Source organism: Ictidomys tridecemlineatus, chromosome 6 (assembly GCF_052094955.1).
Source record: "Ictidomys tridecemlineatus isolate mIctTri1 chromosome 6, mIctTri1.hap1, whole genome shotgun sequence".
In the NCBI taxonomy this organism is placed as follows: domain Eukaryota; kingdom Metazoa; phylum Chordata; class Mammalia; order Rodentia; family Sciuridae; genus Ictidomys; species Ictidomys tridecemlineatus.
In genome coordinates this window covers 83,364,719-83,385,056 of record NC_135482.1, presented here as the reverse complement: position 1 = coordinate 83,385,056, position 20,338 = coordinate 83,364,719, and the positions used below count along the sequence as shown (strand labels likewise).

Below are 20,338 nucleotides of genomic sequence, written 5' to 3'. Positions count from 1 at the left end.
ATCCAACTTAAAACATACAGCCATTATCACAGATTCCTGGGAATGAAAGGAAAACCTAGAGGTTCTCCTCCAGTGAAGGCTAGATCAGTTTTAGAACCCATTAAGTAGAAGGTTTTCAAATCAGGTCCTAGGATTTTCTAAGAAAGGAAAGTTTATAGCATATCCCAATAAATTCTTTTTCCATTTTGACTATTCAGGGTGTGACTATGCAGTAATGAGATATATTTCACATAAATCACTTGAAAATCTCTCATTTCATAGTCATATTTCACAAAGGGAATTTCTCAGGTTATACACTTAATATTTTACTTTTCACATAATTTTCTACAAGATGCTAAAATAAAATTTTAATGAGCACACTGTCTATTATTTAACCTCTTCCTTATTTTCTTGTAGTACATTTCAACAAATTATGTAAACTTAATCTTGAAAAACTTATTTGTTTTGAATTAAGAAATTTATTCAATCTGCTTTTTTGCTACACCATGAACATAATAGATAACTTTGCTGTCTATATGTCTTGTAAAACATCCATATTCATTCTCTGATGTAGCAAACACACATAGGGTGGAGAATGATTAGTCCAAGGTCAAGAATAGCTGGAATATTTTGCTGAAGGAATACTAACTGAATCAATCCCATTAGGAATTAAGTAGGAATGCAGGTTTAGTAAATCCCAACAGTTTTATAGCTTATTAGATGAACATTCCTTTTCAAAAGAACTCATAAACATTTTGCTTTACAAAGAATGCTTCTCTTCCTGAATTTCCTTCATGTACTCCTTAAGAGCAATGTGGTTTTGTTTAGTATGTAGTTATCTACCAGGCCCTGTACTCAGGAACACAGGTACAAAGATTAATAAAACAAGATCTGTATCTAGCAGAAGCTGGTATCTTTCACGAAACACCAACACAACAGCATTTCTGGGAAAGTTTTCAAGTACCATGAGGGTCTCTGCAGGGCTACAGGAGAACAGAGATGGAAAGTCAGGGAAGGCTTCCTGAAGGAGTTGTTGTAACTAACCAAATTTTTTATTTTGTTTTTAAGGAAATAGTCTGCACAAGAGAAACTTCTAAAAAATAGTGTTCCTGGCCAAGATTCTAGGCAGGCATACTAGAGGACAGGAGCAGGGAGGAGGCAAAGCATCAGACAGTTGGGTGTCAGCTTCTCTTCTCTGTGGCCAAAATATCTGACAAAAACAAATTACAGGGGGAAAATCTATTTTTGGATCATGGTTTCAGAGGCCTCCAGCCATAGTCAGCCAATTGCATTCCTTTGGGCCTGAAGTGAGGCCAAACATCATGGCAGAAAGGCATGTAAGAGGAAAGCTGCTCAGTCCATGGCAGCTGGAAAGCAGAGAAAGAGGAGCTTGGGAGAAGGTAAACCCTTCCAGGGCACAACCCTGTGGCCAACCTCCTCCAACTACATTAATTAACCAGATTAATCCATTTGATGGATTAATCCACCAAAGAGGTAAGAGCCCTCATGATCCAGTCATTACCCACCTTTGAACCATGCTACATTGAGGACCATATTTTCAACACTTGAGCTTTTGGGGGACATTCCAAGTCCAAACATAACAAACTATGCTGCTGTAAAGGGAAGAATATTTCCTCTTTAATGTATGTAATCATATTGAATGAATATTCACAGGTCTGCTTGCAACTCTATTGTTTGATTCTAAATTTGATTATGCATTATTATCACTTGGACCACTTTATACAAATGTACCTGAAGTCAAACCTAAAGAGAAGATCTGAGAGCACTGATGGACCAACTTTTAATACTGAAATCTCAGACAATCGTTTCATAAGGAATTTCCCTCATCCCCTGGGATAAACCAGTATTTGGGAATCACTTTGTAATCTATGACCCAATTTTAATGTGTTTTAAGAATAAGTGAGGACTGTGGTTTCTATGTTTAGAACTATTTTCCAATATATTCTAATACTCAACTAGTGTGAGAAACCTAATCAAGATAGGATGAGATAAATTTGAATATGAGTTCTTTATATGCCATATACACGGAGTTCCTAAACAAAGTAATGATATAGTAGTCCCTCTTATCCACAGAAAAAGCTTTCCAAGGTGTTCTTTGGATGCCCAAAACCACACATGGTATTGAACCCTGTGTAAATTAAAGAATTTCCTTACATAGATTCCTCTGATAAAGCTTAATTTATAAATTAGACACAGTAAGAGATTAACTACAATAACTACTGTGGGCTGGATGTGAGTTATCCCCCAAAAGCTCATCTATGAGACAATGCAAGAAGATTCAGAGGAGAGATGATTTGGTTGTAAATCTTAACCCAATCATCAAATTAAACCCCTGATTGAGATTAACTGAATGATAACTGAAGTGACAGGGTGCAACTGGAGAAGGCAGAGAATTGGGGGCGTGGCCTTGGGGAATACATTTGTATCTGGCAAGTGGAGAGTCTCTCTCTCTGCTTTCTGATCACCATGTGAGCTGCTTCCCTCTACCACACTCTTCCTCCATAATTTTCTGCCTCACCTCAAGCCCTGATGAAGGGAGCTGGCCTTCCATGGCCTAAAACCTCTGAAACAATGAGCCCTTCAATAAACTTTTTCTCCTCTACAGTTGTTCTGGTCAGGTCCTTTAGTCACAGCAGCAAAAAACTTGACTAAAACAATAATAAAAAAATAGAGCAACTATAATAATATACTATGATAAGAGTTACACAAAATTTATGAATTATTTATTTCTGGTGTTTTTCATCTGATATTTTCAGCCCCTGTTTGACAGCGGGCAACTGAAACCAAGTGAAACAAAACTTCAGATGAGGGCATATTGTACTCATAAAACACTCCCGTATTTATTGCAAGTTCTAGAATACCATAGATGTTGTCAGGGCCCTTATTTCCCGGATTTTCCATGTGCATTGGCTCCTTACAACCATCCATATTTGCATCTGTGTCCTGAGAACTTTTCCCAGAACTGAGGTTCAATCTGGCCATGTATGTAGCAAAATAAAAGTGCCAGGGAATGAGCAACCTTGAGAAGCAGCCCTCAACTCTCAGGGTTTAAAAGCTCTACCTCTCAAGAAGAGAAGTTCTTCCGCCATCCGGGCTCCCCCTGGGAGGCCTAGTGCTCGCTCTGGGAGCAGCCGCATCACCCACCCGGTCCCTAACTACACAGCCACAGCTACCCGGCTAGACAGGTGGCCCCGCAGCGGGTGCAGAAATCATCTTCTGTAAACAGCAGCCATTTTTGCAAGCGGCGGACACCCGGAGCGGCTTGGCCCGCCCCGCCCGAACTGGAATTCGGCCTCCGCCATCCGGGCTCCCCTGGGAGGCCTAGTGCTCATTCTGGGAGCAGCCACATCACCCACCCGGTCCCTACCACGCGGTCGCAGCTTCCCGGCTCTACAGGTGGCCCCTCCGGCGGGCGCAGAGGTCCAATCCCACAACCACCAGCAGCTTCTGAAAGCGGCGGCAGCCTGGAGCGGAGTGGCAGCCCAAACCGGCAGACGCCTCCGTCATATCGGCTCTCCCGGGGAGGCCCTGCTCTCGCTCGGTGAACAGCCAAACCACCCGATCGGATCTTAACCACGCAGACACAGCTACCCTGCTCTTCACGTGGCTCCCAGTGGCCCGACTCAGCTAGAAGGGTCCCCGCATGGCCCCGTACATGGCCATGCCCTCCGGGCTCTGCTAATAGCCCCGCACACCTGGCGAACAACCGGGAAACTTCAAAATCTCTCTGTGGGCGTGACTGCAAGGAACAAAGGACTCTCGACACCCAACTCCCCTTACTGCCAGAGTCAGGCAGACCTGAGACCCACCAAAGGAACAGGCCTAGAGGCCTGCCAGCATGGTAGATACGCCACTCCATTTGGAGTAGGGGGGCAGAGCAGAGCAGCCGCCCGCATCCGGATCAGGCCCAACGACCCGAGGGGGTGATAGTCATATCACAACAATTGGAGGGGGGCAGAGCAGAGCCGCCACCCGCTCCCGCAGGGTGGGCAGACCTGCGAACAACCGGCAGAGCAGGGCTAGCAGAATGCCAGCGCGGTACTGAGATCACCCCAACTAGAGAAGGAGCACAGCACTACCCGCCCTGCAAGGGAGATTTTTCAACTATACAAGAGCAATATAAATAATTAGGGGGAAAAACTCATAATCACAACAGTTTCACCAAGCAGAAAGAAACGTGAGCAGCATGAAAAGACAAGGAAAGAAAGGACCACAAGCAATGCAGGTCAACTCAAATTTCGAAGAGGTAATAGCTGCAACAGATGGAATGTCAGATAAAGAGTTCAGGATATATATGCTTCAGATGATCTGGAGTCTCAAGGAAGACATGAGACAGCAAAATCAGACAATGAAAGATCACATTGACAAACAAATCCAGGAAGTAAAAGATCAATTTCACAGGGAGATAGAGGTAATAAAAAAACAAACAAATAGAAATCCTAGAAATGCAGGAAACAATAAACCAACTTAAAAACTCAATTGAGAATACTACCAGCAGAGTGGATCACTTAGAAGAGAGAACATCAGACAATGAAGACAAAGTATTTCAACTGGAAAAGAACATAGACAGCTCAACAAGTCTGCTAAGAAACCATGAGCAGAACATCCAAGAATTATGGGACAATATCAAAAGACCAAATTTAAGAGTCATTGGGATACAAGAAGGCACAGAGCTCCATACCAAAGGAATAAACAGTCTATTCAGTGAAATAATACGAGAAAACTTCCCAGACTTGAAGAATGAGACAGAATCCCAAATCCTAGAAGCCTAAAGGACGCCGAATGTGCAAAATCATAAGAGATCCACACCTAGACACATTATAATGAAGATGTCCAACATACAGAATAAGGAGAGAATTTTAAAAGCTGCAAGAGAAAGAAAGCAGATTACATTTAGGGGCAAACCAATCAGGATAACAGCTGATCTCTCAACACAGACTCTGAAAGCTAGAAGATCCTGGAAAAACATATTTCAAACACTGAAAGAAAATGGGTTCCAACCAAGAATTGTGTATCCGGCGAAATGAAGCTTCAGGATAGAAGATGAAATTAAAACCTTCCACGATAAACAAAAGTTAAAAGAATTCGCAGCTAGAAAACCATCTCTTCAAAAAATCCTTTGCAAAACATTACAGGAAGAGGAAATGGACAATAACATTGAAAACCAACAATGGGAGGTAGGACAGTAAAGGGGGGAAAGTAGTCAAAGAGAATAACAAATCAGGTTTAGTAACATCAATAAACAAATATGGCTAGAAGAACAAACCAGATCTCAATAATAACCCTAAATGTTAATGGCTTAAACTCACCAATTAAGAGACACAGGCTAGTAGAATGGATCACAAAACAAGACCCAACAATATGCTGCCTACAGGAGACGCATCTGATAGAAAAAGATATTCATAGACTGAAGGTGAAAGGTTGGGAAAAATCATACCACTCATATGGACTGCGGAAACAAGCAGGAGTGTCCATACTCATATCTAATAAAATAGATTTCAAGCCAAAGTTAATTAAAAGGGATAAAGAAGGACACTTCATACTGCTCAAGGGAACCATACACCAACAAGACATAACAATCATAAATATATATGCCCCAAATAATGGTGCGGCTGTGTTCATCAAGCAAACTCTTCTCAAGTTCAAGAGTCTAATAGATCACCATACAATAATCATGGGAGACTTCAACACACCTCTCTCACCACTGGACAGATCTTACAAACAAAAGTTAAATAAGGAAACTATAGAACTCAATAACACAATTAACAACCTAGACTTAATTGACATATATAGACTATACCACCCAAAATCAAGTAGTTATACCTTTTTCTCAGCAGCACATGGAACCTTCTCAAAAATAGACCACATATTATGTCACAGGGCAACTCTTAGACAATATAAATGGGTAGAGATAATACCATGCATCTTATCTGATCATAATGGAATAAAACTGAAAATCAATGATAAAAGAAGGAAGGAATCATCAAGCATCACTTGGAGAATGAACAATAGGATGCTGAATGATCAATGGGTTTTAGAAGACATCAAGGAGGAAATTAAAAACTTCCTAGAGTTAAATGAAAACACAGACACAACATATCGGAATCTATGGGACACATTGAAAGCAGTTCTAAGAGGAAAATTTATCGCTTGGAATTCATTCCTCAAAAAAAGAAAAAACCAACAAATAAATGATCTCTTACTTCATCTCAAAATCCTAGAAAAAGAAGAGCAAAACAACAGCAAAAGAAGTAGAAGGCGGAGTACGAGGGTTTAGACGGGGAAGGAAGCGGTACAGTCCCATCCCCCACAGCGGACAATCCGCCAAGGCAATCAGCAGTCAGCATCTTGAACAGCTGAAATTTCCACCGCCATTCTCCGACAGATCTCAACAACAAAACAGGTGTGTGGCACTCAGCCCATCCCCCATACATCGGGAACTCGCATAAAATCTCTCCTAGGCTTGCCGGAGGAGGGAGAATCACAGTGAGCCTGCATAAAGATTAGGGGGGAACAAGAGGCACCTGACCTGCAAACCCCCCTACCCATCTGCAGCCAAAAGGAAACCTGTCTAGCTAGAGCTGGGGGAGGGGCAAGCAGGAAAAATCCAAAGGACAGAGTGCCTGGGATCCCAATTGCCAACTGTGGGACCCCGGAGATCCAGGCTGACTGATTCGTGCAGCCTGCCTTGCGGCTACAGAAGGCTAGCAGGAGAAACCAGGAGGCTAGAGGCAAGGCCCTCGAGACTGGGCAGCTGGAAATTGCAGGCCCGCCGGCGACAGTTCACCCACTGCCCACATAGCTGGGCGGTAGGAGAACACCCGGACGCAGGTGACCGATCACCCGCCTGCGGCCTGTGATACTGGGCGGCTGGAGACCGCCTGCCTGCCGCGACTGGGAGCTGAAATCAAACAGAGACAGTCCAGTCACACCACCTCATCAGGACACCCCGGCAAGGAACTGGGGCCGGTCATAGCAAAGTAGTGTCGTCACTGGAGCTCGGACGTCGGATCTTCCTTCACAGCGGAATCCACGTCAGCAGGCATAGTTTAACAACACTAAGGAGAGGCATCAGAGTAATACAGAACCGAAACAAATCTATAGAAGAGAACAGAAACACGACAATCAAATAGAGCTGGAAAGCAACGGGGACAACATGAGAAAACAAGGGAAAAAAGGAGTACAAACAATGCAAGACAACTTAATTCTACAAGAGGACATAGAAACATCAGAAGCAGGAATAGGGAAAGAACTCAAGGCATACCTAACTCAAATGGAAAGGAATATTAGAGAAGACATGAGACAGCAAGTCCAAGCAATAAAAATATATTTTGAAAATGAATTAAACAAACAAATTCAAATGGCAAAGAACGAGCTCTACCAGGAGATAGAGATCTTAAAAAAGAATCAAACTATAATCCTAGAATTGCAGGAAACTATAAACCAAATTAAAAACTCAAACGAGAATATTACAAATAGACTTGATCAAGTAGAAGTCAGAACATCAGATAATGAAGACAAGGCTTATCAACTTGAAAAGAGTATAGTCAACACAGAAAAGATGCTTAAATCCCATGAGCAGTCTATTCAAGAGATATGGGATGTCATTAAAAAACCAAATTTGAGAGTCATCGGGATAGAAGAAGGCACAGAGATTCAAACCAAAGGAATGGACAGCATATTAAATGAAATAATTGTAGAAAACTTCCCAGAGATGAAAGAGGGAATGGATTGCCAAATCCTGGAAGCCTACAGGACCCCAAACATTCAAAACTATAATAGACCAACTCCAAGACACATAATTATGAAGATAGCCAACATACAGGACAAGGAGAGAATATTAAAAGCTACCAGAGAAAAGAGACAGATTACATTCAGGGGTAAACCAATTAGGTTAACGACTGATTTCTCAGCACAGACTTTGAAAGCGAGAAGATCCTGGAACAATGTATTTCAAACGCTGAAAAATAATGGATTTCAACCAAGAATACTGTATCCAGCAAAATTGAGCTTCAGATTTGACAACGAAATTAAAATCTTTCACGATAAACAAAAGCTAAAAGAATTTGCAGCAAGAAAACCAGCACTGCAAAGCATACTGAGCAATATACTACAAGAAGAGGAATTGAAAAATAGTGCCCAAAACTAACAACAAGAGGTATCTCAGTAAAGGAGGAGGAAAATAACCAAAAAAGTAAAACTAGCCAAACTAAAATAAATAAATAAAGAAGCATGACTGGAAGTACAAATCATATCTCAATTGTAACTTTAAATGTTAATGGCCTAAACTCACCAATCAAGAGACATAGGCTAGCAACCTGGATCAAAAAAACAAATCCAACAATATGCTGCCTTCAGGAGACTCATATGATAGGAAAAGACATACACAGGCTGAAGGTAAAAGGTTGGGAAAAATCATACCACTCACATGGCCCTCGGAAGCAAGCAGGAGTGGCCATACTCATATCAAATAAAATCAACTTCAAACCTAAGTTAATTAAGAAGGATAAAGAAGGACACTATATACTGTTAAAAGGGACCATCCACCAACAAGACATAACAATTATCAATTTGTATGCACCAAACAATGGAGCTGCAATCTACATAAAACAAACGCTCCTCAAGTTCAAGAGTCAAATAGACCATAACACAATAATTACAGGTGACTTCAACACACCGCTCTCGCCATTAGACAGATCCTCTAGACAAAAACTGAATAAAGAAACTATAGAACTCAACAGCACAATCAATAACCTAGACCTAACTGACATATATAGAATATACCAACCATCATCAAGTGGATACACGTTCTTCTCAGCAGCACATGGATCCTACTCAAAAATAGACCATATATTATGCCATAAGGCAAATCTTAGTAAATATAAAAGTGTGGAGATAATACCATGCACCATATCTGACCATAATGGAATGAAATTGGAAATCAATGATAAAAAAAGGAAGGAAAAATCCTACACCACATGGAAAATGAACAATATGTTATTGAATGATCAATGAGTTACAGAAGACATAAAGGAAGAGATAAAAAAATTCTTAGAGTCAAATGATAATACAGACACAACATACTGGAATCTTTGGGACACAATGAAAGCAGTTTTAAGAGGGAAATTCATATCCTGGAGTTCTTTCATCAAAAAAAGAAAAAACCAACAAATAAATGAACTCACACTACACCTCAAAAACCTAGAAAAGGAAGAACAAAACAACAGCAATTGTAGTAGAAGACAAGAAATAATTAAAATTAGAGCAGAAATAAACGAAATTGAAACAAAAAAAACCATTGAAAAAATTGATAAAACTAAAAGTTGGTTCTTTGAAAAAATAAATAAGATAGACAAGCCCTTAGCTAGCGAGAGAGAACTCAAATTACTAATATACGGGATGAAAAAGGCAATATCACAAAAGACACTACAGAAATACAGAAGATAATTAGAAACTATTTTGAAACCCTATATTCTAATAAAATAGAAGATAGCGAAGATATCAATAAATTTCTTAAGGCATATGATTTGCCCAGATTGAGACAGGAAGACACACACAATCTAAATAGACCAATAACAAAGGAAGAAATAGAAGAAGCCATCAAAAGACTACCAACCAAGAAAAGCCCTGGACCTGATGGGTATACAGCGGAGTTCTACAAAACCTTCAAAGAAGAACTAATACCAATACTTTTCAAACTATTTCAAGAAATAGAAAAAGAAGGAGCTCTTCCAAATTCATTCTATGAGGCCAACATCACCCTGATCCCAAAACCAGACAAAGACACTTCAAAGAAAGAAAACTACAGACCAATATCTCTAATGAACTTGGATGCAAAAATTCTCAATAAAATTCTGGCGAATCGAATACAAAAACATATCAGAAAACTTGTGCACCATGATCAAGTAGGATTCATCCCTGGGATGCAAGGCTGGTTCAATATACGGAAATCAATACATGCTATTCACCACATCAATAGGCTTAAAGACCAGAACCATATGATCATCTCAATAGATGCAGAAAAAGCATTTGACAAAATTCAACATCCCTTTATGTTCAAAACATTAGAAAAACTAGGGATATCAGGAACTTACCTCAACATTGTAAAAGCTATATATGCTAAACCTCAGGCTAGCATCATCCTAAATGGAGAAAAACTGAAGGCATTCCCTCTAAAATCTGGAACAAGACAGGGATGTCCTCTATCACCACTTCTATTCAATTTAGTTCTCGAAGTACTAGCCAGAGCAATTAGACAGACAAAAGAAATTAAAGGCATAAAAATAGGAAAAGAAGAAATTAAATTATCGCTATTTGCAGATGACATGATAATTTACTTAACAGACCCAAAAGGATCTACAAAGAAGCTGCTAGAGTTAATAAATGAATTCAGCAAAGTGGCAGGATATAAAATCAACACGCACAAATCAAAGGCATTCCTGTATATCAGCAACAAAACCTCTGAAATGGAAATAAGGAAAACCACTCCATTCACAATATCCTCAAAGAAAATAAGATACTTGGGAATCAACCTAACAAAAGAGGTGAAAGATTTATACAATGAAAACTACAGAACCCTAAAGAGAGAGATAGAAGAAGATCTCAGAAGATGGAAAAATGTACCCTGTTCATGGATAGGCAGAACTAACATCATCAAAATGGCGATATTACCCAAAGTTCTCTACAGGTTTAATGCGATGCCAATCAGAATCCCAAAGACATTTCTTGTAGAAATAGATAAAGCAATCATGAAATTCATATGGAAAAACAAAAGACCCAGAATAGCAAAAGCAATTCTAAGCAGGAAGTGTGAATCTGGAGGTATAGCGATACCAGAGCTCAAACTGTACTACAAAGCAATAGTAACAAAAACAGCATGGTACTGGTACCAAAACAGGCAGGTGGACCAATGGTACAGAATAGAGGACACAGAGACTAATCCACAAAGTTACAACTATCTTATATTTGATAAAGGGGCTAAAAACATGCAATGGAGGAAGGATAGCATCTTCAACAAATGGTGTTGGGAAAATTGGAAATCCATATGCAACAAAATGAAATTGAATCCCTTTCTCTCACCAGCCACAAAAGTTAACTCAAAATGGATCAAGGAGCTAGATATAAAAACAGAGACACTGCGTCTGATAGAAGGAAAAGTTGGCTATGATCTACATATTGTGGGGTCGGGCTCCAAATTCCTTAATAGAACGCCCGTAGCCCAAGAGTTAATAACAAGAATAAACAAATGGGACCTACTTAAACTAAAAAGTTTTTTCTCAGCAAGAGAAACAGTAAAAGAGGTAAATAGAGAGCCTACATCCTGGGAACAAATTTTTACCCCTCACACCTCAGATAGAGCCCTAATATCCAGAATGTACAAAGAACTCAAAAAATTAAACAATAAGATAACAAATAATCCAATCAACAAATGGGCCAAGGACCTGAACAGACACTTCTCAGAGGAGGACATACAATCAATCCACAAGCACATGAGAAAATGCTCACCATCTCTAGCAATCAGAGAAATGCAAATCAAAACCACCCTAAGATACCATTTCACTCCTGTAAGATTGGCAGCCATTATGAAGTCAAACAACAATAAGTGTTGGCGAGGATGTGGGGAAAAGGGCACACTTGTTCACTGCTGGTGGGACTGCAAAATGGTGAGGCCAATTTGGAAAGCAGTATGGAGATTCCTGGGAAAGCTGGGAATGGATCCACCATTTGACCCAGCTATTGCCCTTCTTGGACCATTCCCTGAGGACCTTAAAAGAGCACACTATACGGATACGGCCACATCAATGATTATAGCAGCACAATTCACAATAGCTAGACTGTGGAACCAACCTAGATGCCCTTCAATAGACGAGTGGATAAAAAAATTGTGGCAGCAATACACAATGGAGTATTATGCAGCACTAAGAAACGACAAAATCATAGAATTTGCAGGGAAATGGATGGCATTAGAGCAGATTATGCTAAGTGAAGCTAGCCAAGCCCTAAAAAACAAATGTCAAATGTCTTCTTTGATATAAAGAGAGCCACTAAGAATAGAACAGGAAGGAAGAGCATGAGGAAAAGACTACCAGTAAACTAAGACGAATGGGGGGAGAGAAAGGAAGAGAGAAGGGAAAACATATGGAAATGGTAGGAGACCTTCAGTGATACACAAAATTATAAGAGGTTATGAGGGGCAAGGGGGTGGGGGGAAAAAAAGGGGAGAGAATTGAACAACAGCAGAGGAGGTAGAGAGGGAAGATGGGAGGGGAGGGGAGGGGAGGGGGGATAGTAGGGGATAGGAAAGGTAGCAGAATACAACAGTCACTAATATGCCATTATGTAAAAATGTGAGTATGTAACAGAAGTGAGTCTGTATTATGTATTTGGGGAGTTCAAAACCCAATTGAGTCGAATGTATGAAAGATGATATGTCTTGAGCTCTGTAATGTTTTGAACAATCAATAAAAAAAAAAAAGAAGTAGAAGGCAAGAAATAATTAAAATCAGAGCTGAAATTAATGAAATTGAAACAAAAGAAACAATTGAAAAAATTGACAAAACCAAAAGTTGGTTCTTTGAAAAAATAAATAAAATCGACAGGCCCTTAGCCAGGCTAACGAAGAGAAGAAGAGAGAGAACTCAAATTACTAACATACGGGATGAAAAAAGGCAATATCACAACAGACACTTCAGAAATACAGAAGATAATCAGAAATTATTTTGAATCCTTATACTCCAATAAAATAGAAGATAGTGAAGGCATAGATAAATTCCTTAAGTCTTATGATCTGCCCAGATTGAGTCAGGAGGATATAGACAACCTAAACAGACCAATAACAATAGAGGAAATAGAAGAAACCATCAAAAGATTGCCAACTAAGAAAAGCCCAGGACCGGATGGGTATACAGCAGAGTTTTACAAAACCTTTAAAGAGGAACTAACACCAATACTTTTCAAGCTATTTCAGGAAATAGAAAAAGAGGGAGAACTTCCAAATTCATTCTACGAGGCCAACATCACCCTGATTCCGAAACCAGACAGAGACACTTCAAAGAAAGAAAACTACAGACCAATATCTCTAATAAACCTAGATGCAAAAATCCTCAATAAAATTCTGGCGAATCGGATTCAAATACATATCAAAAAAATTATACACCATGATCAAGTAGGATTCATCCCTGGGATGCAAGGCTGGTTCAATATACGGAAATCAATAAATGTTATTCACCACATCAATAGACTTAAAAATAAGAACCATATGATCATCTCGATAGATGCAGAAAAAGCATTCGACAAAGTTCAGCATCCCTTTATGTTCAAAACTCTAGAAAAATTAGGGATAACCGGAACATACCTCAACATTGTAAAAGCAATCTATGATAAGCCACAGGCCAGCATCATTCTGAATGGAGAAAAATTGAAGGCATTCCCTCTAAGATCTGGTACAAGACAGGGATGCCCTCTCTCACCACTTCTGTTCAACATAGTCCTTGAAACACTGGCCAGAGCAATTAGACAGACGAAAGAAATTAAAGGCATAAAAATAGGAAAAGAAGAACTTAAATTATCACTATTTGCAGATGATATGATCCTATACCTAGCAGACCCAAAAGGGTCTACAAAGAAGCTACTAGAGCTAATAAATGAATTCAGCAAAGTGGCAGGATATAAGATCAACACGCATAAATCAAAGGCGTTCCTGTATATCAGCGACAAATCCTCTGAAAAGGAAATGAGGACAACTACTCCATTCACAATATCCCCCCAAAAAATAAAATACTTGGGAATCAACCTAACAAGAGATGTGAAAGATTTATATAATGAAAATTACAGAACCCTAAAGAAAGACATAGAAGAAGACCTTAGAAGATGGAGAAATATACCCTGCTCATGGATAGGCAGAACTAACATCATCAAAATGGCGATATTACCAAAAGTTCTCTATAAGTTCAATGCAATACCAATCAAAATCCCAATGGCATTTCTTGTAGAAATAGATAAAAGAATCATGAAATTCATATGGAATAATAAAAGACCCAGAATAGCAAAAACAATGCTAAGCAGGAAGTGTGAATCAGGTGGTATAGCGATACCAGACTTCAAATTATACTACAGAGCAATAGTAACAAAAACAGCATGGTACTGGTATCAAAACAGGCGGGTGGACCAATGGTACAGAATAGAGGATACAGTAACCAATCCACAAAACTACAACTACCTTATATTTGATAAAGGGGCTAACAGCATGCAATGGAGGAAGGATAGCATCTTCAACAAATGGTGCTGGGAAAACTGGAAATCCATTTGCATCAAAATGAATCTGAATCCCTATCTCTCGCCATGCACAAAAGTTAACTCAAAATGGATCAAGGAGCTTGATATCAAAACAGAGACACGGCGTCTGATAGAAGAAAAAGTTGGCTACGATCTACATACGGTGGGATCGGGCCCCAAATTCCTCAATAGGACACCCATAGCGCAAGAGTTAACAACTAGAATCAACAAATGGGACTTACTCAAACTAAAAAGTTTTTTCTCAGCAAAAGAAACAATAAGAGAGATAAATAGGGAGCCTACATCCTAGGAACAAATCTTTAATCCACACACTTCAGATAGAGTCCTAATAACCAGAATATACAAAGAACTCAAAAAATTAGACAATAAGATAACAAATAACCCAATCAATAAATGGGCCAAGGACCTGAATAGACACTTCTCAGAGGAGGACATACAATCAATCAATAAGTACATGAAGAAATGCTCACCATCGCTAGCAGTCAGAGAAATGCAAATCAAAACTACCCTAAGATACCATCTCACTCCAGTAAGATTGGCAGCCATTAGGAAGTCAAACAACAATAAGTGCTGGAGAGGATGCGGAGAAAAGGGCACTCTTGTTCATTGCTGGTGGGAATGCAAATTGGTGCAGCCAATTTGGAAAGCAGTATGGAGATTTCTTGGAAAGCTGGGAATGGAACCACCATTTGACCCAGCTATTCCCCTTCTCGGTCTATTCCCTAAAGACTTAAAAAGAGCATGCTACAGGGACACTGCTGCATCGATGTTCATAGCAGCACAATTCACGATAGCAAGATTGTGGAACCAACCTAGATGCCCTTCAATAGATGAATGGATAAAAAAAATGTGGCATTTATACACAATGGAGTATTACTCTGCATTAAGGAACGACAAAATCATAGAATTTGGAGGGAAATGGATGGCATTAGAGCAGATTATGCTAAGTGAAGCTAGTCAATCGTTAAAAAACAAATACCAAATGACCCCTTTGATATAAGGGGAGTAAACAAGGACAGGGTAAGGACGAAGAGCTTGAGAAGAAGATTTACATTAAACAGGGATGAGAGGTGGGAGGGAAAGGGAGTGAGAATGATATATAAGAGGAAAGGAGAGGTAAGACAAGATAATACAAATGGAAGAAATGATTTACAGTAGAAGGGGTAGAGAGAGAAAAGGGGAGGGGAGGGGAGGGGAGGGGGGATAGTAGAGAATAGGACTGACAGCAGAATACATCAGACACTAGAAAAGCAATATGTCAATCAATGGAAGGGTAACTGATGTGATACAGCAATTTGTATACGGGGTAAAGTTGGGAGTTCATAACCCACTTGAATCAAACTGTGAAAGATGATGTATTAAGAACTGTGTAATGTTTTGAACGACCAACAATAAAAAAAAAAGAAGAGAAGTTCTGAGGCAAGTGTTTACACCATTTCCTAGAGTTTTCCTGCAGGAGTAAGATCTAGTCATGTACTGGAGCAGCTGGCTTATTAATGCACCCTTTTATTGGCTGCCTCTGTCATTATTGTTTTATTGTGCCTCCCTGTGTCATTTCCTTGCTCCATTACAGGTTTTCACAGCACCACCACCCCCAAATAAATTTATAGCTTTCAAATTTTATCTCTGAGTCTGTTTCTAAGAAGATCCAAGTCAAGAGGATAAGACCCATTGAATACAATGGTATCTTTAAATTCAAATATCATTTTATAAACTCCCCCCAAAATGAAACAACAATGCAGAGATAATGAATAAAACATTCCAACTGAACAAATATGCTTCATAAGTTGTGTTGAAAAATAGACATTTGTTCAATTACATAATTTTGATCCCTGAAGGTTTACATGTTTGCACACACTTGAAGGAAAACCAATTAGGACTGTCAGAAAGGAAGGGCAGATCAGTCATCCTAGGTACAAAGCTAGAGAATGATACAGCTGGACTGAGGGAGGTGTCAGGTGGAAAGCTGAAGACAGATATTGGACTTTTTTGAGTATCTAAGTGTAAGCATGCATACTGAAAAATCCTGGGGGACTGAAAACCTGTTGCTTCTCCAGCTGACTCAGATCAGAGCCACGTAACTAATAAATCATGGTTCAGTGATGGCTGAAACTGGCTCATGACTAGTTTAGGAGAGCCAGAGAGCTGATTGTTGATTTCAGGTATTTTGCAAGCAAGATTATATCACCTTATAGCTTGAAATAGGCCATGGTGGGAGTATTTACACCACAGAAATAGGAAAAAAGAAACATTAAATCGGGGCTTCCTCCTCCCTATAGAGCCAGTTGTTAAACACTTAGCATACACCACTGAAACCTGAAGTTGTCATCACTCGCCCAGTAAGTAATTAGTTAACCTCACTGTAACAAGGATGCCAACAATAGGTCAAGCCTTGTAACTTCCTGGTCACTCTCCTGGTGCCTTGTAAAACTGTATTGAGGTTATAAGACATCAGGGAAGATATTGTGACACCCAATTCAACCCTCAGTCTTATGGAGTTAACATACATACCAGAAAATTAGTGAAGCCAGAATTAGATAGGCAGTCAGTACAGATAGGTAAATCAACTCAGTTTGGATCAAGGAGGACAATTTTGAGTGAGTCTAGCCAGTTGGAGACTGTCCCCTGTGGGATTGAAACATTAATTCCTTCAGAGCCCTTCCTCTATCCTTATCAAGAACCTGCCCCTGCTCCAAACTGTTGCTAAGGTAACCTGTCCCAGGAATTGCCCCTCCCTACAGGGAGTTATAATGTGTCCTGGGCTGACCATCCTGCCCTTTCCCCTTCAGCCCACCTGTTTTGCACCTTTTGGCCAGCCCCCACCCCCCAGCATTCCTGGGAAGACAGGGGAAGAAGGCAGGAGAACAAAGGAAGCCTAGGACACATAAAAAGGGCATAACACTTGCTTCTTGGGATACCAGGACACCAGCTATGGCCCCTTCTCCCTCCAGGGAGAAGTCTATGTTACCCTTTTTAAATAAACCCTGCTATATATGCTTGCCTCTGCGTGCTTCTCTAATGTTCAGACTTCAACATGTGGGGAAGCGTCACCAATAACTGGTGGTATCATTGGGAGTTATAAAAAGGACCAGTCTTCAAGGTTATGGAACTAAGATAACACAACTGGAGACAGGTTGGGAACAGCTCAACCTTCTGAGACTATGTGGCCAGAAGAAATGCCAAGAAGCCAGAGTCAAGAGAGACAAGGTCACTGAATTCAATCCCACTGAAATAGGACAATAGTCTGTCCTGTTCTAAAAATAATATTAGGGATTCTCCCAGATAATAAGGGACAAGTTGTAGGTGGCAAGAATAGTCACTAAAGTAACTTATAGTTATCTTTATTAACATAGCAAAAATCACACCGTGAGGTGGAGACTTAAGAGGATATTAAGACCTATGTCACATGAAGAGGCATGATGAAAAGAGCAAGGCACAACCCAAACCCCACCTCTACGTGTGACAAAAGACCAGGTCTCTGCCTACCCTGGAGATACCATAAAAGCTGCACACCTTCATATTTTGTTTCAGTCAGCCTGGAATTTCTGTCCCCATGTGCCACCTCCCTTATTTACGCTGGGGAAGAAGAATAAAGAGTATTGTTCCCATCTCAGTTGTACTTTGTCTGATGCTGATGGCACCAGGACCCATGGAATCAGTAACAATGATGCACAAGTAGGTGGTCTGTGACTGGGCTTTGTTAAGCTCAGGAGTCTTATACAGTTTTGAGGAACTCAGTTTACAGATCTTCAAATGCCACCTGTGCTCCTTCCACAAATGGAGCTGCCTAAGAATGGCACACCTTTACACACACACTACCAAACTCTCTACTGGGCATTTCTCTGGGGTGAAAAAGTCCCCAAGGTCCTAAAGAAAGGAGTACAGGGAATGTCTGGTTTGGGAGAAAACTCCCTTCATGATTAATCAAGGTCTCTTAATGACAAAGGGCCTCTTTTCCATTTTATGCCTGCATCCATTAAAGTGAAATTTAACATTATAGTTTCAATCTTAAATGTTCCCTGAAGGCCCATGTGTCAAGAGCTTAGTCTCCAGGTTGGTGCTATTGGGAAGTGCAAAAACCTTTAAGAGATGAAGGTCTTCAGATCATATGAGTGTGCTCTCAAAGGCGACTGTGGGACCTGGCCCATTCCCCTTTCTTTTTCATGCCTGGGCCTTGAGGTGAGGAGCTTTGCCATGAAACACTGCCTTTTTGTAGGCCCAAAAGCAATGGACCCAGCTGATAATGAACCAAAACAGTGAGCCAAAATGAGCCATTCTTCTTTATAAGTTATTGTCTCAAGTATTTTGTTATAGTAATAGAAAGCTGACTAACAGACTTGGCGTTAAAAATAAAAACTTCTTAGCCCATTTTGTAATTTTCTGAATTCAGAACAATTGAATAAATACAGATGAGTGACACTGATTCTTTTCATTGTGACTGGAGAGCTGCACAGGTCCCTCTTGCAGGCTTCACCTGCCATCTGACCTCTGCAGAGGAAGACTGCACAGGGACAAGCAAACACTCTTCTAGAATTCCCAAAAGTAAAGAATGAAAAAGAATCCCTTTGAAAAATGTAGTCACTCACTGCAAACATTCCATTATTATTATCCTTTACAGAGAAGGTGCCTTCCTTCACTGATGGTAGAAAAGGTTTATGAAAAGGGGATCTAGAAAACAAAAGTTTTAAAGCATCGTAATACTCAAATATGTGTATCTAAAAGATATTGGCTTTTGTTATTTCATGTAAGACTGTTGGCCATAAAGAAGCAAAAATCTCTTATTTCTATAAATAGCCTCTAATCCACAACCTAGAGTACATCTCAGGGCTTTGTTTTTCCAAGCATAACCCCAAAGTCAGCTTTTCTTAGATCCTGTGATCTAAGTGTTTCTGTTGTAAGCTTTCCTATGAAGTCATAACAGATAGTAAATGTCTATATTATTAATAGTATCAAAGCAATAAATGTGTTCCTGACATTGGCTAAACCTGGGTATTTACGAGGCACCTGCACGGTCTTTTAAGAGTTCATGTTGGCAGAAGACCCTGGATTGTTCATTCTAAAAGCATCTACTAAAAACAGCTTCTTCGTCTTTATTAGGAATTCCAGAAGTTACAGTCTCCTATAAAATCTAACTCACCTGGGACTAAAATCTGTCTTTCAGAAAGTCCTCTCAGAACCAGAGAGGATGCACTTGCAGAACTTCCAGCTGTGTTGGCAGGCGCTGTGCATGTTGATTGGAGTAAGACTCCACTTAAAGGTATTTTGTGCTGGAAACTCGATGATGATAACCGGCCAGGTTGGAAGTGTGGAGGCAGATAACATTTCCTTGATCGAGAAAAGCAGGTAATCTCAGAGGCAGCCCTTTGTGCAAATGACCATAGACATTGCCTTCCTTTTTTGGGTACCAACTATAAAGAATGAAAAGAAAGAAACCCTTTCAGTCTTGGTGGAAAAAAAAAATTCTATTCTTATTCTGTTTTCTAGAAATGAGAAAATCCACCTATTTGTGTGTCTAGGGAAACTCTTAAAATATATTTTCTTTTGCAGATGTGTTAGGTAGTGTTGGTTGACTCACTGCTGCTCACATTCAAGGCATGAAGTCGGATGATCACTTATGCACAGGAAGAGAAAAGAGGGACTTAGAAAATGGCTCCTGTGAAAATACTTTAGCCAAAGGAATCACAGTTCGGAGAAGGAAAGTAAAAATGATTCAAAACTCTGATGATGAAAGGCACTGTGCAGACTCCACCCAGAGAAGGACACGTCAAGGACAATGATGACGGGAGCAGTGTCAGTTTTGCTGATTAGTTCATGACTGGACATAGCACAGCCGACTTAGGATGCCCTCTCCATATGGGCACCATCCAGGACGCTGCCCTCTTCCAAGGTTTCAGCAGCCCTCTCTTTGGCAGAAGCAGATAAAGGGCCATACTTCCTCCCTCTTCTTATCTATTTCCTTCCTCATTGTTATTTCTTTTTCCCTCCCTTCCCGATCAGATTCCCCTTTGCCCAGTGTATAGAATTCATCACACCCTGAATCTGC

General features: G+C 40.1%; 1 protein-coding gene across 12 annotated transcripts in view; it reads right to left on the bottom strand.

The window, feature by feature from the left end:
* The window catches only part of Lmntd1 (lamin tail domain containing 1), a 395,781-nt gene that overhangs the window by 255,629 nt on the left and 119,814 nt on the right, over window positions 1-20,338 (bottom strand). For 10 of the 12 annotated variants that reach the window (XM_078015053.1, XM_078015052.1, XM_078015054.1 and 7 more), the window contains one exon: window positions 19,433-19,703. The exons of the other annotated variants lie outside the window; for them this stretch is intronic. The gene's annotated coding sequence lies outside the window, so the exon portion shown is untranslated. The remainder of the gene's footprint in view (window positions 1-19,432; window positions 19,704-20,338) is intronic. 12 annotated transcript variants of the gene reach the window in all.